Here is a 14,535-nt window from a genome sequence, read left to right on the forward strand (position 1 = left end):
TTCTGGCACTTTCTCAGCATTTCTATCACTAAAATGGATTGATGCCGAAAGATATCTTCGAATTTACTCAGTTAAGAGGCTATGAAGACTAAACCAATTTAAATGTTCACCAGGGTTGCCATTTGTACGATAATTATCGTACATGTACGTTAAACTGCCTCTGGTACGTGTACGATATCTTTTCTTATTATCGTACATTCTGTACGATAATTCTGTTTTATGGCATAAGAGTTTTAGTTTCAAAAATGATAAAAAAAAGCCTTCACATCGTAAAATGCCCGCCGCCGGACCATCCACCCGCCACCCCCCACCCCAGCACCAGGCCACCACCACCCCAGGAAGGGACAACGGGGGGGCTAATGACCCAGGGCAAGAGGGTCACCCAACCACCACTAACCTGTGCCCCTTCACCCCGCAACTGCCCTGACACCAGGTGAGCCTGGATCGGAGACAACCTCACCGGCGGGCTAACCATCTACAGCAGTGGGGTGGGACTGAAAAAAATCAGTCCCTAGTAGCTTTTTGGCGACGGCCATAGTTACACCCCTCAAGGGCAGGAGGCCCTTTGGTGAGCCACGAGGTGTCCTCACCTCTGCCACAGTGAGCCACGAGGGAACACCACCCTCTGCCACACCTTTGGTGAGCCACGAGGGGCCAGTACCCTCTGCCACAGTGAGCCACGAGGGAACACCACCCTCTGCCACACCTTTGGTGAGCCACGAGGGGCCAGTACCCTCTGCCACAGTGAGCCACGAGGGAACACCACCCTCTGCCACACCTTTGGTGAGCCACGAGGGGCCAGTACCCTCTGCCACAGTGAGCCACGAGGGAACACCACCCTCTGCCACACCTTTGGTGAGCCACGAGGGGCCAGTACCCTCTGCCACAGTGAGCCATGAGGGAACACCACCCTCTGCCACACATCCAATAGTGAGCCACGAGGGGCCAGTCCCCTTTGCCACAGTGAGCCACGAGGGAGAAATACCCTCTGCCACAAACAGGGCAGGAGGCCCAATAGTGAGCCACAAGGGGCCAGTACCCTCTGCCACAGTGAGCCACGAGGGAACACCACCCTCTGCCACACACCCAATAGTGAGCCACGAGGGGCCAGTACCCTCTGCCACAGTGAGCCACGAGGGAGAAATACCCTCTGCCACATACAGGGCAGGAGGCCCAATAGTGAGCTACGAGGGGCCAGTACCCTCTGCCACCCCAAGGGTAAGAGTCCCTAGTAGAAAGCCAAAAGTGAGTCCCAGGGTAAAATAACCTGGAGCCACGGCTGTGACGGAGACAGGAGAGAGAGTCGCCTCCGTGCTACCCTCCCTGTATATAAGAGAGAACACGGTCTCTGTGTGCCCTCTACCTTCAGCGTTCCCGATGGGAATAGCTGGACACCACTCGGGAGAGTTGCCCCGAAGGTGTCACTGGAGCGGAGGCAAAGTCCCAGTCCGGGCCTGCCTCCTACTCCTGGGAAATTCTTGTCTTCTCCAGGCACCAGCAGGAGACAAGGCCGCAGCCCAAACCTGACGACGCATCCCCTGGCAGACCTCCGCAGCCCCAGGACCCCCAGGCGAGCCCAGCAGCCTACCAGCGTGAGTAATGCTGACCTCCTCACACCACGGAGCCTCCGATGCCAGACCCGCCTCCTCCAACTGTTTGGCCCCAGTCCCGAGGGCCACCACTCCAGGTCGAGGCCCCAGACAGGCGGGCCTCCCTGCACCACACCGACGAGACCCTGAGCTGAGGGTCTACCCCAGGTCGAGGCCCCCAGATAGGAGGGCCTCTCTGCAAATCACCGACGGAACGGACCTGGGTAGTGACTCCCCCTGCGGGTAGTGCATCGTCCGCCATGGGTAGAGTCCCCGGAGGTCCCTCCCCCCGACTATAGTGACAGAGTGAATTAACCCAGGAATAACAGGTAGATCAGTGACGCCCCTTCGACCTAAAGATACCCGAGAAAGTGGAACAGGAACAGTGACAGAGTGACATAGTGCGATCCAGAGGAAGTCAACAGATAAGTGTTAGTAATCCCAATAAACTCACATGCCCCCTTAAAAGAAAGTAATTCAATAATAGTAAGTCAAGTGTTGTCCCCCTCCCAGAATAGAAGAGTTCCCCCGTCAGTGTGAACGGCAGTTGGGTGCGCGGGAAACCTGAAACCCCAAGGAGTGTCGCCGTGCCTAGTTAACCAAGGCAAGTGTCATGATCCACCCCCTGCCTTCCTTATAGTAATACTTCTCCCCCAGACTCTTAATCTTGTGTATTCCTTTTAGTACTGTGAGTATAGATATTTTGGGCTTTGATGAAAGACAATCACCCCCACATATAGAACCACAAGCCATTGTTATGTGTGATCATATTGTGTGTTGAGTATCCCGTGTCATCCTAACGTAACTCTGTGTCTCTGTATCCTATATCCTAAATATCACTCTGTATCATATTGTAACGGTTTTAGAATTAAGGTAATAGATGTGTTAAGGTATACTGCCTAGTTTTTATGTCCTGTTCCTTTGTTGGTGCTTTACTTCCGGTCTGGAAAGAGGACCCCGCTCAGTCGCTAGTGTTTTTAGGACGAGGAGTCGACCTAAAAACACTCAGCATAACAATGGGGGCAAGCGGTAGTTCTGGATCCGAGTAAAAGCACGGAGGAACATAAAAGGAAACTTGCACAATGGCAGCCAAACCGCACATTCAATTACCAAAATTCAACCCGGACCAATGTGACATGGATGTATATTTGGATATGATCAAACCCCTCTTAGACATAGGGTTTGACTCAGATAAGGAGAAAATTGCGATCACATTACCTAACCTGGGAAAAATTATCACCAATGTCGTACCAAAAGTAGTCCCAGAACTGTCATGGGACCAGTTCACGCAAATTGTGAAACAGGCAGTGACGCCATCTCTGGGCACAGTTGTAGCCTTATCGCAACTAGACGCCCTCACATACGACGGAAGCCTCGATGACACAATCATCCAGGCTAGGCGGCTCGTCACCGCTGCGTACCCGGGCACAGACGCAAAAACCCGGGAACAACTCATATTCCACAAACTCCTCAGGATCCTCCCTGGTTTCATTAAAGACCACTTCACAATACATGAACCGACGGGAGACCTGGATAAAGAAACCAACCTAATAAGGCGCCTTCTAGCCGTCCACTCCTCCCCCAAACGCATCGGCGACATTAAGCAATTCCCCACGGATCTCATCCCCGTAAATCCGTGGAAATTTTCTCCCTGCTGGCTTGAGTGCCCAATCCACGACATTCGTGAACAGCTAAAAGCTGCTCGGTGCAGCAGAGCAACACAAGAGCGCCTACAGGCCTCCCCACCATGCGCCGATTGCCCCAAGCCTCGAAGCAGGAAAGCAGGATGAAGAAACCACAGAAGACACCTCCCCACTGCCCCCGCGACCTGCCGTAATGACGGGGGCCATCTCACATCTCTCCCAGTCTACGACAGGGAAAAACATCATCTTTCCTTTTCCTCTCCTCTCACTGCCTCTTCTATTTTGCCCTCCCCTATTCCTACCCCTATTCCTAACCTTCCCACCTCACACACCACTTTCTCCACTACTACCGCCTTCCCCCTGCCTATTCCTCCCCAACACAAAGCCTGCCTCCCCCTTCACAGACCTCCTAGAACCTTTACCTCATCTTCCCCTAACCTACTTCCCAAAACCGCCTCCTCCTGTCTACTCCCTCCCACCTACCACCCCGCACCACCCACCACCATCACTTCCCTGCCACTCATTTTCCCCGCCAACACAGCCAACTCATTCGCCTTCCCTATCACACCATCCTCCCCCTCAGCCTCACCTCCGCCTGCATCTCCTCCGACTACCCCACCTCCTCCAACCCACCACTCCCAATCACCGTCTGCTACTCCCACCACCAACACCGCACCACACCACCCATCACCAACTCCCACCTTCACCGCCGCGGAAACAACCACCACCACCGTACCACCACAACTCCCACCACACCCCACCCGCACCCCACCACGCACTGCCCCACGCAACACATCACCCACCAACTCCCCACGTGCCCAACCACCATTACCGCCGACGCCCACCCTCACCACCACGACCATCAGATCACGACGCATCTTCCGCCCACCATCTACATACACCCCCACACCTCCATCTCCCCCCCATCCTGCTCCCCATTTCCCAACACATGCCACCCACACTCCAAACACCACCCCCATTACCCTCCCCCTTCATCAGGCATCGTGGAAACTACCAACTAGGAAAATTGAGAACGTGCTATGGCGTCTCCACGACCGCCCACCCATCAGGATCCGACGGACACCCCAGCTTCGCCTCCTACGCCAGACAAACCGCCCATCCTCCATCCGTCTCTCTTTCAACCCCCGCCGAGAGCCAAACACCATGACCAACCACTGGACGAACCTCCAGCAACACCTCACCCCGGTCCACAAGACGTTCACTTCCACCACCTACCACCTGCAGTCACGAGGTCGTGACTTTTTCAAAGACGACGGTGGTAAAATGCCCGCCGCCGGACCATCCACCCACCACCCCCCACCCCACCACCGGGCCACCACCACCCCACCACCAAAGGAAGGGACAATGGGGGGGCTAATGACCCAGGGCAAGAGGGTCACCCAACCACCAATGACCTGTGCCCCTTCTCCCCGCAACTGCTTCGACACCAGGTGACCCTGGATCGGAGACAACCTCACCGGCGGGCTAACCATCGACAGCAGTGGGGTGGGACTGATAAAAAATCAGTCCCTAGTAGCTTTTTGGCGATGGCCATAGTTACACCCATCAAGGGCAGGAGGCCCTTTGGTGAGCCACGAGGTGTCCCCACCTCTGCCACAGTGAGCCACGAGGGATCACCACCCTCTGCCACACCTTTGGTGAGCCATGAGGGGCCAGTACCCTCTGCCACAGTGAGCCACGAGGGAACACCACCCTCTGCCACACCTTTGGTGAGCCACGAGAGGCCAGTACCCTCTGCCACAGTGAGCCATGAGGGAACACCACCCTCTGCCACACACCCAATAGTGAGCCACGAGGGGCCAGTACCCTCTGCCACAGTGAGCCACGAGGGAGAAATACTCTCTGCCACATACAGGGCAGGAGGCCCAATAGTGAGCTACGAGGGGCCAGTACCCTCTGCCACCCCAAGGGTAAGAGTCCCTAGTAGAATACCAAAAGAGGGTCCCAGGGTAAAGCAACCTGGAGCCATGGCTGTGACAGAGACAGGAGAGAGAGTCGCCTCCGTGCTACCCTCCCTGTATATAAGAGAGAACACGGTCTCCGTGTGCCCTCTACCTTCAGCGTTCCCCGGTGGGAATAGCTGGACACCACTTGGGAGAGTTGCCCCAAAGGCGTCACTGGAGCGGAGGCAAAGTCCCAGTCCGGGCCTGCCTCCTACTCCTGGGAAATTCTTGTCTTCTCCAGGCACCAGCAGGAGACGAGGCCGCAGCCCAAACCTGACGGCGCGTCCCCTGGCAGACCTCCGCAGCCCCAGGACCCCCAGGCGAGCCCAGCAGCCTACCAGCGTGAGTAACGCTGACCTCCTCACACCACGGAGCCTCCGACGCCCGACCCGCCTCCTCCAACTGTTTGGTCCCAGTCCCGAGGGCCACCACTCAAGGTCGAGGCCCCAGACAGGCGGGCCTCCCTGCACCACACCGACGAGACCCTGAGCTGAGGGTCTACCCCAGGTCGAGGCCCCCTGATAGGAGGGCCTCCCTGCAATTCACCGACGGAACGGATCCGGGTAGTGACTCCCCCTGCGGGTAGTGCATCGCCCGCCACGGGTAGAGTCCCCGGAGGTCCCCCCCCCCCCTGACTATAGTGACAGAGTGAATTAACCCAGGAAAAACGGGTAGATCAGTGACGCCCCTTCGACCTAAAGATACCCGAGAAAGTGGAACAGGATCAGTGATAGAGTGACATAGTGCGATCCAGAGGAAGTCAACAGATAAGTGTTAGTAATCCCAATAAACTCACATGCCCCCTTAAAAGAAAGTAATTCAATAATAGTAAGTCAGGTGTTGTCCCCCTCCCAGAATAGAGGAGTTCCCCCATCAGTGTGAACGGCAGTCGGGTGCGCGGGAAACCTGAAACCCCAAGTAGAGTGTCACCGCGCCTAGTTAACCAAGACGAGTGTCATGATCCGCCCCCTGCCTTCCTTATAGTAATACTCCTCCCCCAGACTCTTAATCTTGTGTATTCCTTTTATTACTGTGAGTATAGATATTTTGGGCTTTGATGAAAGACAATCACCCCTACTTATAGAACCACAAGCCATTGTTATGTGTGATCATATTGTGTGTTGAGTATCCCGTGTCATCCTAACGTAACTCTGTGTCTCTGTATCCTATATCCTAAATATCACTCTGTATCATATTGTAACGGTTTTAGAATTAAGGTATATAGATGTGTTAAGGTATACTGCCTAGTTTTTATGTCCTGTTCCTTTGTTGGTGCTTTACTTCCGGTCCGGAAAGAGGACCCCGCTCAGTCGCTTGTGTTTTTAGGGCGAGGAGTCGACCTAAAAACACTCAGCATAACACATGGAATAAATCTTTTCCGTAGATAGTATGTTATCTGTAAAATTAGAAGTAATTTTCCTTGGTGCACGTAGGATAATTGTATTTATGAGATAGCTAGGTTTGTTGTACTTGTGCTGAACGAGATGTACAGGCACATTTCGAGTCACATTGACGGTTGACTGTTACGGTTTGATATTCGCCAGTCACCGTGAAGTACTGTACAGTATAAAAGAAATATTTATTTTGATAACAAGAATTACCTAAAAGTATCTTGTGTAATCAGTGATTTGTAAATAGTGTAGAGGAATTGTTTATTTTATTTAACAAATTGTGATGAATTTAATTTACTTTTCTAAACTGAATATTGTTATATAAACCTCCCTTAAATGATACCTGCTGTATACAGTATTTACATTAGCCATTACATATATCAAAACTTTTATGACTTTCCATTTTTTTCTTTTTTATAACATGAGACTAATGCTAATATAAATTTAAAACACCAATGAAGACATGTTGTGTTGTTAAGAACTCCATAATTTATTTTATCATCATATTACAGTAGAGCGTAGTGTAGTAGCAAAAAATATATATATATATACGATAATTTTCACAAGCATCTGATATATTTTTACGATAATTTGTGTGGTAAAACGATAATTTTGAAACCAGTACGATAACTCGATCAAAAAAATCTGGCAACCCTGATGTTCACCAAACTCCGCTACCAGTGTGTTTTATGGATGGGAGGAGTGCGTATGGAGGGGAGGAGGGAGTGTGGTGGGCTGATGTAATACTTAATGCGAATTACATAATAGGCTACATAGATGTTCACTTCTAACTTATCTCTACGATGCAAAAATCACTCTCATTTTATACTTGTAGTAAACTTATACTAGATTATAATTATTCACACTTATACTAAATTGTTCTTAATTACTAAATTACAACTACAGTATCTTACATCTTGGTTATACTTATATTACATCTTAACATAACTTACTGGCACTACACAGGTCCTTCCTTCAGGAAACAGATTTTCACCATCAGAGTCTTTTCAACACAAGCACTAATACACGTTCCAAGGATGCGTGTGCGGACGGGACAGACTTACCGACTTGACTGCGAGTCCCCTTTTAAACACACCTTTGACACTCTCGCCATGATTAGTGGTACCTGTCGGTCCACATAATACACTGCGTACCTCAGGGGGTCGCTACACGTCGCTAATGAATTTACTACACAAAAAATATATATCCAGTGGAGAAGAGATACCCCATTTAAGCTCCTGCCTGAGTAATGGCATAGTCACCCAACTGGGTGGACTCGTACTCTCTTTGCCAAGATCGTCCCAGGGGTGCTTCCCATTCACACTCACTGTCACTCAGTCTCACTCACACTTCTTCCATGCGATAGTTTTATTTCCAGCCTTCCATCTAGTGACTGACGAGCACTTGACAAGTCCTGATATCGCGACCACACTCTAGGCCATGTCAACTGTAATGTGAGGGGTAGACGCGCCCTGTCCCCTCAAAGTAGAGCTCTCGTAGTATCCCCACTGAACTGGGCTAAGCCCATCTCAGCCTCTTTCTCTCTCCCTGAAACTATAGTTCTTCGCAGTCAATTGTCAGCCAGTCCGACCTGCACACACTTTCTTATCCACTCCATGAACCGTTACACTCTTTAGCCCTCACAGATTTATCAACATTCCTCAATGAGTCGGTGAGGAAGCCATCTTTCACGGGGCAGTAATTGTTCATCTACCGGGTCAGGCGTAAAGGCACTTTCTAGGGGTTCCAACAGCCACTCTTCACTACCGTGATAAGGTTTCACCTGCCCGGCAGCTCTCTCTATTCATTTTCCAGTAAAGACATTCTCCATTATATATACACTGCCGTCCAACAACATTTCCACCACACAATAGGGACCATCCCACTTCACATTTAACTTCTGACATGTACCTGGCACCACTGTTTCCTTTTTTACCCACACCAAGCTCCTGACAATGACAGTTTGATTCTTCCTTCTATTTAATATGTCTCAGTACCGGCGTGCCATCTTCTGGTGGGTTTCCCTGAAGCGAGTGTGTTCAGTGGCCAACTCGTCTTCTTCACAGTCGATCGAGGGAAGCCGTGCATTCACCAGTCTGGGAGGATGGCGGGAGAAGAAAGCAAAGTATGGCTGCTGTCCCACTGAGGTGTGAATAGTCTGATTCATGACAATCTGACATGGTTGGAGCAGTTGGGGCCAACGAAGGGGCTGTCCTTGACATGAGGTAGATAGGACCGAATTTAGGGTATGGTGCATCCTCTCTGTGATACCGTTGCCTTGGGCATGGTAAGAGGTTGTGTAGTATAAGATGATTTGCTGTTGCTGGCAGAATTTCTGGAAGTCTCTACTGGTGAATTTGCCTACGTTATCCAGGACAATACTGTGAGGTGATCCGTAATCTGCCACTTATTGCCAAAGTTTGTCTGTTATGTGTGTAGAGTGTTTGATCATTAAGGGGAAGAACCTAACAAAGCAACTGTAATGGTCAATTACTGTAAGGACATAACGGTAACCCGTGATTCCAGCAACCATATCAGTAAGATCTATTCCAATCCTCTCCAATGGCTTATTCACTGGAGGCAGTTCTTTCCACTGCTGCTGCAATCCAGTGTCCCCTTTGAATCTTTGACAAGTAATGCTTTTTTAACAAGTTTATGTATATCAGCCTTGAGATTCTGCCAATAGTATACCTCCTCTGCCTTCTTGACAGTTTTCTTTTGCCCAGGATGACTTGACAATTCATGTGCGTGTTGGAGAGCTTGTTTGACCCGTTAATTGCACATGGCGTTTTCTTTTTTAGGTGTCCGTGGTGCGCAGACATAGTGGTAAAAATGAAATTTCCCAAAGGCCAAATTTTGTCTTAGGAGTTGAGAGAACACATGCCAAAGTATATTGTAACGAAATATTAGCTCAATATTTACCTTGGTAAAGCCATGGATGAACATCAAAGTGTCTGATTCCCTACTGGAATGTATGGTTTTCGTGTTCTTTTTCGGTTTATTTTTCGATTTCGGTTTTGAAGGTTCAAACATGCTTGCATGGGTCGGCCTTGGTCACTGTGGCACTATATTCGAAATTCACCTGCGCAGCCAGGGCTGTATTGAGCAGGTGCACTCGGAACAGCCCAGGCTGTATAGAGCAGTTAACGGGTTAACTAACGCATGAGGGACTATGAGACTGTAAGGCAGACTTCCATCTGCCTTCTCTCTCACAAAATATAGAACTTCATCTAAGAAAGCAAACTGATCTAAAGAAAGCAAACTGATCTAAAGTAGCCTTGGGCAGTCGTTTGGTCGGAACTGCTCCATCCTCAAGACGTTGCACTAGTTCTTCCCACGCGGGTTCATTTCCTTGGCAGGCCTTCATTTGTACTTGATCTAACCCAAGCCAGGTGCCTTCAGGTGGACGGACTACTACTCGAACTGGGCATGACAGCTGGTCCGCTACAAAGTTGTTGTTACCTTTGAGGTACTGGATGTTATAATTATACTCTCGCATTTCTAGTATCCACTGGTTCATTCGAGGCGATTTCGTCTTTCGTTTGAATATACTAGTGAGAGGTTGGTGGTCAGTTATTACAGTGAAACAGGCACCCCACAGATAATGATGGAAATTACGACACGCAAGAACTACAGCTAGAGCCTCTTTATCTGTCGCTGAATATCCAGCCTCACAGGGGTTCAACTTTTTAGAGTAATACCCAACTGGTTTGTTAGTCCCATCTGATTGAATCTGACTCAGGACTCCGCCAACGTGGGTGTTACTAGCGTCCGTTGTGAGAATGAATGGTTGTTTTATCTGAGCTTTAAGCAAGACAGGGGTATTGATGAGACAAGACTTTAGATGTTCAAAGGCTTTCTGATATTCGTCCATCCAGATAAACGTTACCGGTATCCGAGATTTAGTTAGGTTGGTGAGAGGCACAGCAATTCTAGCAAAGGAGGGGATATGCTTTCTGTAGAAATCACACATGCCTAGGAAATGACGTACTTCTTTCACTGTAGTGGGTGCTTTCATCTTTGTGATCACCTCTACGTTCTACGGGTTGGGTTTTCTTCTGTCTGCTGAGATTTTGTGACCTAGAAAGGTAACCTCTTTAAGACGAAATGTACACTTACTAAGATTAAATTTTATGTCATTTTTAGTGAGTAGTTGGAAAAGTTGCCTCAGGGGATCTAGTAAAGTAGGAAAGTCATGAACCCAAAGAATCAAGTCATCCAAGTAATATCTGACCCAACCTTTCTGTAAGAGTGGTGTCAATACTGAAGCCATCCGCCTGAAAAAGATCACAGGGGAGCAGTTAAGTCCAAATGGGAGCCGTCTGAATGTATACAAAGTAACTCTATCGCTGAAAGTAGTAAGGTTGCGGCTCTCTTCATCTAGCATGATTTGAAAGTAAGCTTCTCGTATGTCGAGGGTGACAGTATTAATGACCGGCTGCTTGTTCCACTAATTCTTCCAACTGAGGAAGAGGATAAATGTCAGTGGTGAGATGTTTGTTGACATGTCGGTAGTCTAAGTACATCCGTTTATTCCCATCGGGTTTATTCACTAGTACTATAGGTGACAACCAGGCCACTGTTGATCATTCAATGATCTCCCGATCTTCCATGTCTTGGAGCATGTCCAAAATAATCTGCTTGGCCTGTTCGGGGTAACAGTACATTGGTCCACAACTGGGCTGGGGATCAGCCACATTAATATGCACGGGAGGGCCACTGATAGTCCCTAACTCCTTCTCATCAAGGATAAAAAAGGGGTCATGACTGAGTATTTACTGTGACAGGTCTTTTCATTGAGCCTTGGTGAGATGTTGCAACTTTTGCCTCTCGATGAGTTCTTTTAACTTCAATTCACACATCCTGCTCTCTCTCGCTTGGTCATTTTGTGGCAGCAAGTCGTTATGGATTTGGGTGGTAGTGTTAATTTTGCAGGGAGGGTTGTCGATTTTCTCATAAGACCCAACACTCGTGCCCTTCTTATATGTCTTTTCCTGCTTAGTGGCATTAGTGAGCAGTGAGTAGGTGGTGTTTTCTGAACTTACTTGGACTAGATAGGGGGTGACTGTTATAAATGAAGTTGGCTTGCTGGTGAATAATCAAAATAAGGTCCTTGGGCTTCTCTTACATGGACGGACACAAATTTGGACTGATAGGGACTAAGCTTTTCCATCATAAGGAGATTGATTTGAATGAAAAGTTGTGATAGATTCGTGACCACTACTGGGTTCACCTTTACTTTTTCGACTTTGTTCTTCTGGTGAGGAATGTGATTCACCACATAAGAGGTGCCTCCCCATTCCATGACTCTCCTTTTGCCGTACCAAATAAGGGGGGCTTGACTCAGTACGTCGCACGCAAGGAGTAGGTCAGCGTTGATGTACGAATTAGGTACTACCGGGAACCATTGTTTGTGAGTTTTTACATCACTGACCCCAAATTCAGTCCACAGCATTCCTAAAATTCTCAAAGGTGTACCTGTGACTCCTTGTAGTCGAGGAGGGTTTCACCATGAATTTATTCCTCCTCCTATTCGCTTCGCAGTCGATTCCTTTATTAGCATGTAACTGCTGCCTGTCTCAACTAGTGCCTCTATCACCTTCCCATTGGCAATGATACTAATAGTGGGAGAGGTATGACCACCAGCTAGTCATGTCCTTGGACTAGGGTCTTGGGAGATGTTCATGTTGGAGTTAGCCTGGGTTAAAGCTTCCTGCTTACATCCGGAGCATCAGCAGTTTCCCCGATGACATCTGGGTCTGCAATAGTCAAAACAGTGACCAGGTGGGGGTTTCCACCAGCACTCTTGTAGAGTGTGGGACGTTGCTTGGCAGCAACTACAATATTTTCGACGGAGGGTCCCCTGATCGCTCGTTTGTCTCTTACTCACACGTTCTAAGTTTGTTTTTACTTGCCGCACTTAGGCTCTCAGTTCTTCCATTTCATTCTTAGCATCCACCATATTCTGACTATTGACCGGGTTTTCAGGAACAAAGAGGGTAGAATGTATGCCAGTCTTCTCCTTGTTATTATCATCCTTTACTGGTACCGCATTGATTTGAGGGGACTGCCTCTCTTCTAGTAACTGTCGTTCATGTTCAATACGGTCCAGGAATTTGCACAATGGGTACTCGTCATCTAGAAATCCCTCCTACTTCTCGCATGAAGCAGAAGGTAAGCCATACCACAGCTTCTTCTTTATCCATTTATCTCGTTTAGGAAATGTCTCATTAGGGAACTTTGACTCGATTATTGCGTATTGACGAATGAACCTATGGGTGAAAGCGTGGGGTGATTCTCCCCAGTCATAGTTCATCGCCTCCAACTCCTGCCACGCATGATCGATGCTAGCTTCTATTGCAAACTCTGTTCTAAGATGTTTAAGTGTTAGCCAGGAGTCTACTCGATGGTTTCTTTGATAGTTGTGTATAAGTATGGCTAACTCTGAACTGACCCTACTCTTAGCGATTTGCATGTGGGTGGAATCGTTTGGGTCACATTGTTCCACGAGTTCGAAGAACATTTCTAATCTGGTCATTGCATTGAGTCCTTGCAACTGGTGAAGTCCCAGGATTGGAATATCCCAGGACTTAGTGTGAACTTTCTCCTTCAATCTCGTGAACGACTGAGGAGTTGGAAGTGATGGTTGAAAAGGGTTGGCAGGGGGTAGTGGGGGCTCCATCTCTTCTAGCTCTCTCGCTGTTCTATCCCTCACTGACCACTCATCCTCCCTTTCCTCGGACTTACTTCTACAGCTGGCAATACCATGTATACTCATAACAAAAAGAGGAAGGGGGATCCACCTTCGACGTTGGGGGGGGGGGTTAATCAGCACTCTCTACAAGCTCGTTACACGAGAGAATCTTTCGTCACTTATGGCTTAAGCCAATTACTTTCAGTCTCCGCGTCGTGCTAGAGATGCTTTTAGTATGTTACCTGGGACTGTTAACCATATAAGATAAGGCGGGCCTTTAATGCACTTTGGTTACGGAGAATATTTATTATTCCACCGTTGCCACCAGTGTAATGGAAAGAATTTTTATATGTATCACCAGTGTATTGTCCTTGTATTTTCAATGAATATCTCACTGCTGACCCCAGTATATAGAATATAGAATTTTAATTATATTTCACCGTTATGACACCAGGGTAATATTACAATGATTCTGAACCCACAAAAACTATGATGTCACTACAAAATCTCCTCTTACAAAAATTTCTTATATCACCGCTTAGCGTTGGAGTGTATATCACCAGGATGCACATTGAATTTAAAGTTGAGATTATAATGGTGTCAGTTGGTAATGGGAATTTAGTAACCGGTGAGGTTTCTGTGCCTGTTCTAGTTGTCCTTGTTCAATTCAAGGTTGTATTTATGGAAGATGGGAGGTGTGTTAGCATATTTTTTAAGGCTAGCCGTCACTGTATTGACCTTGAGCATAACACTTTTAACTTAACAATGTGGCTGCCATTAAATTGCCTAACCTGTTTTTAGTATAAACCCAAAAACCAACTGGGGTGTTTTAATCCCCTTACTCCGAAATAGATACCAATGAATACCCGACTTTTGTCCAAATTGTAGGATCAGATTTCATACTGAAGGGGTCAGCATGAATTTAGGTAGGCTTAGGTTCTCGAGTTGTTGTTCCCCTTTAGTGCGCCTTGCGGGCCGCCCGCACCATCAAAGAAGGGTAGTTGTAATCTCGAATCTATGTGTTCTGCATTGATTTTAATCATACCCAGAATTAGATGAATGCTTAAATTCACAGACTTACTTCCCAAGTTAACACTGTTCTAACAACACTTGAAACAAAGACCATACAAGTTATGTCTGGACGTCGTTCTCCTTGGTCACTGATGGACTCGAGGAGGGACGATACAAAAACGATATAAAGACCACTTTCTCAATAATAACCTACATCCTACATCCCTCTCCAACAATAACATT

This window comes from Coenobita brevimanus, chromosome 46, assembly GCF_032717465.1.
Source record: "Coenobita brevimanus isolate Jiangsu-jjx chromosome 46, ASM3271746v2, whole genome shotgun sequence".
NCBI classification, from domain to species: domain Eukaryota; kingdom Metazoa; phylum Arthropoda; class Malacostraca; order Decapoda; family Coenobitidae; genus Coenobita; species Coenobita brevimanus.